Here is a 4527-nt window from a genome sequence, read left to right as displayed (position 1 = left end):
CTTCATTCTGTTCCTGACCCAAAGTAACCTTTTCAGCAAAATACTGATTGAGCTTCCGTGACATGCTATCTTTTGAAATCTTTTGGCTAGCCTTTCTCTTCATTTGACTGGTGGGTGACATAGATGTCAACCTAGCTCTTGATGTAGCACACTGTCTCTTTAACTTTTTCGAAGGGCTCTCTTCACTTGTACGCCTCACTTGCCTCTCCAAATTGCATTTCAAACGGACACATTGACGACAAAGCAATTCTTCTGACTCCCTTTTTGTTTGGCTGGAATTTCTTGGTAGTTCATGCCACATTTCACAAGTGCTGGAATCAATTCGAGTAAAAGGAATCATAGTCTTACGAGCACCTTTGATATCAAAGTGAATTATTGCCTGGTACTCATCATACTTCCTTACTGGAATTCCAGGGTAAAACTTAAAAGTAGTAGAGAGCGGTGAGTATTTCTTGCACAGCCTCTGAACTTCTTCTAAGGGAGAATCTAGTATACTCCCAGATTCTACCTCTCTTAATAAAATATGGACCATGTATTGACCATTAAGAGTGATAGATATCTTGCATCTACTAGTAGGACCAACAGGAGGATGGGGATACAACTGCTTGTGGTGCAAGACTAGACACGACTGCTCGTTGTAAGTGCACCATGTGACTCCAAATATATTTTGAGATTCTAAAAACTTAGCTATTTCTTCCAAAAAAAGGAAGGATGTTGAAAGAAGAGAGGAAAGTGGAACGGCATTGCTCGGATTCAGAGCCATCACGATTCGAATACGACGTCGATCGACGATCGAACCAGGACGCACGTGTTGTCAATAGTAACCCCGCCTATTTATCACGTGATTATAATTATTCAATTGCAGCATAATACGGACGTATAACGGATTGTGACTTTGAGCAAATACGCCCTCATGCAGCAGCTTGTATAGGGCCGTTCGATACTCTCTTTAATTTTATATACTCTTGGTAACATGGATTGGAAACTTGTCACGTGATCCCATTCAAATCAATGTAAGTGGGCGCGGACAGACTTTGTAATCATCTTTCTCCTAATCTCCTGCGGCCGCTTCGTTGAAATGGCCAAGAGAACCGCCTGATTATCAGGGGCGTAGCTGGGAAGGAAATGATGAGGGGGGGCCAGCCTGAAATGCGGATCAAATGCGGATCGGGCTGAAATGCGGATCAACGCGGAACGCTCGCGGATCTCTATTGAAACTCGACTGATCTGTCTGAAAGAATGATATCTATGCATCAGGAGTGAATTTTTATTAGCTCTATTTGAATTTTTGATAAGAACTTCATCATTTTAGCAGTTTCAGAACAGGTAGGCCGTTTATGATCATTAGATCTATGTCAATAATATTATTTTCGTTGATTACATTTACTATAGTGTCAGTTTTATTGACAGTTAGAGCTGATATAGTAGTTTCAATTAGACTATAAAACTTCATAGTAACGTAGTTGCTAGTAATTTTCATGACAGTTAGATCTATATAAGCTGATTATTGTTTCATTAAGACTATGAAGCATTTTGGTGGGGTGATTACAGTTTCTTTTTTATATGCAGTATCTACTTGAGCTGACCATAACTTCAAGATTTATGTGTGAATGTGATTCAGAACAATAACATCTTATAATGGATCCTTTAAGAAATAATTATAATAAATTCATAAGTTTTTAATGACACAGTGATATTATAGCTTTAACACAATAGCAAACTGCTGCAGCAGCTGATATATGAACTGAATATTTTAAACTTTGATTGAATAGGGATTACAAAAGAATTTTTATTTTACCACGAGAAATGAAAGTATAACTGTCTCTATTGCAACACATTAATGCTCTGAATTTTTATGTAGACAGCTATAGTCATACACAAGGTAGTGCAGACTGTGAAATGTTTCTGGTTATGAATCACCACTGATAAGGGGAGAAATACAATCTTCATTATAACATTAATGCATACTATTTTATAATGGCATTGCGGGCGTATGGAAGTTTTATAGCTTTATAAAATGTACTCCATTCCAATTAAAAAATTATTTGATGTTATTAAAAGTCATTCATTTTCAAGTTAGTCATACATACATTTCCCATTTACAGTACAAATTTATTTAAACTGCTATAGATCCCTTATCAAGTGAATTTTATTCACATGATTTATATTTCTTATACATTCATCTCACTTTAATTAGATTTTGCAATTATAAAACCGAAGCATATAGTACACTGAAATTGGGAAATACAATGAGATTAAATCAATAAACAAAAATGATGAATGAGTAACAATAGCTAATAGTAAAATTTTAAGAGACTACGACTGTGAATGATTGATGGAATGAATAAATAATAATAGTAGTTAGCTGAATAATGGTAATAAAGATTAAAAATATAATAATTCTATAAGTCATGCAGAATGAATAATAATAATTAGAAAATAACTGTGATAAAGTAAAAAAACAAAGACTGGAATTCCCAGACAATGGTCCACTTTGCCATCTATGTTGAACTTGGGGGGTACAGCCATGATAGCACTTTAAAATAACTTGACTTGTCTCTTGACTGCATGAAGGCACACTGAGCTAATGTTGAGTGTGTTGACTGCTCAGTAGTTAGATCTAGTAGTAGTCTGTTTTCTCATTATCACAGGCAATGGTTGCATGTTTACAAAAGTTGAAGAGAATAGCTCAAGAGGATATCAGCTTATCTGTAGATCTCAACTGTCATAAAACACAGGCTAATATTATCGACATAGTGATCATAAGCATCAGCTTACCTGCATGTACTGAAACTGCAAGGATGATAAAGTTCCTATCAAAGACTCAAATAGAGCTGATAAATTTCTCTCCTGATGCATAGCTATCATTCTTGCAGAAAGATCCGTATAGTTTCCGTGTTGTTCCGTACTTCAATACAGATCCGCGAGCGTTCCGCGTTGATCCGCATTTCAGCCTGATCCGTATTTGATCCGCGTGGATCCGTATTTCAGGCAGGCCCTGATGAGGGCGCCCGGAGATAAACGGCGCGCGAAGCGCGCCGAAAATTTGGCCACACCCCTTTTTAGCGTTCGTATAGTGCACTAAAATAGCATTTTACGTATTTTAAAAGCATCAAAATCTTACATTTTCAGCAATGATTAATATAAAATGAGTGTTTTGCTTCTGTCTACTTTTTATTTCTTGTACATTTGCTGCTGTGCAATGTATAGAGCTGTTGCACGGAAGTAATCAACGGGAGGGTGTGGCTAAAATTGAGCTAAATTGTCCGCCATGTTGGGTGGCAAGAAGGCCAAGAATGAATGGGGGAACGGAGGAAAAAAATTAAATAAATTCTGCAGTTGACATTCCAGGCTAATGCAAGATAGGAGATGAAGATATTGAGTAAAGAAGTCTCTATAATATTCTGCAGCGAAGTATGATATCTCTTTGATGAAAAATCACAGTTTCTTTCCATTCCTCCATTCGTTGCGTGTACATTCTTGCCACTCAAGATGGCCGACAGGAAGCTCCACCTACCCCGTTGATTACATCCGTGCAACAGCTCTATTGTAAATGATTACAAGGTGGTTAATTTTTATCACTAGGTGGTAAGTAATAAAACAAACAATGAATATCATTGTCTACAACAATTGATGGGGGGGCCTAGGCCCCTGTAGGCCCCCCCTCAGATACGCCCCTGCTGATTATATGTAGCTGGAAGCAAACTTCAAGCCAATTATACAGCTTTAACTGTTACTGTAGATTTACTCCATCATCTAAAGTTGTTAAAACTGTGGTGTGATGTTTTGTTTTGATGTAAAATGAGAAAAAGAGCTTTTTCACCATGCGTGACAATCGTGAAATCTATTCAACCTATAACTTGCTTGGAGTAACTAAAACTAAACAAGTTATAGTATGAGAATATGCATCAAACAAAGCTGCATGAGGATAGGACAGTTACATTATCACAAGCACTAAGTACAAGCCATAAACTGCCAAAATGTCCATTTTCAGAGGCCCATCTATTCAACCTATATCTTTAGATAGAGTGCGAACTAAGGAAAAAAGACCAGACTACAAAAAACTTCAGAGTTTTTGACATGAGGATAGGCTATCAACCAAGCCACAGACCATACAGTGAAAAAAATAATAGCTGTATTCACTAATTTGTGCCATCACAAAGGCAATTTCAGTGATAACATGAGCCGCGAGAGGAGAAGACTCTGTTAGCAAAACTGGGATTAAGTGTCACAAAGAACAGTCATGAACTCTTAAGACCTATCTGCTCATCATCAATAGTATTAAAATAAAACTCAAACTAGTAAGTTGAAGACTTGGAGAAGAGCTTGTTTAGTCCTTCCATTGCTTTTCGACCATTACAGAGTCTGTCTGTGTGACGTCATCAGTTTCCAATCCATGTTACGTAGTTATAAAATCTATGGTCCAACCATAGATACAGCCTTTTGCAGAGAACTTGCCACCAGTCACGTGATGATTAGCCATAGGCTTAACTTAATATTTTTATGAAGTCAGGTGATCAGACTGGT

At 37.2% G+C, this 4527-nt stretch overlaps 1 long non-coding RNA gene across 1 annotated transcript; it reads left to right on the top strand.

The window, feature by feature from the left end:
- The first annotated feature begins 1286 nt into the window (after positions 1 to 1286).
- LOC109586369 (uncharacterized) lies at positions 1287 to 1708 on the top strand. The gene is made up of 2 exons (XR_002186986.1): positions 1287 to 1326; positions 1570 to 1708. It is a non-coding gene; the product is annotated as an uncharacterized LOC109586369 (long non-coding RNA).
- Positions 1709 to 4527: the final 2819 nt, after the last annotated feature.

The sequence above is a fragment of the Amphimedon queenslandica genome, unplaced genomic scaffold (assembly GCF_000090795.2).
Source record: "Amphimedon queenslandica unplaced genomic scaffold, v1.1 AMPQUscaffold_12890, whole genome shotgun sequence".
NCBI classification, from domain to species: Eukaryota; Metazoa; Porifera; class Demospongiae; order Haplosclerida; family Niphatidae; genus Amphimedon; species Amphimedon queenslandica.
Note: the sequence above shows the minus strand (reverse complement) of the source record. Positions and strands in the feature narration are given on the sequence as shown.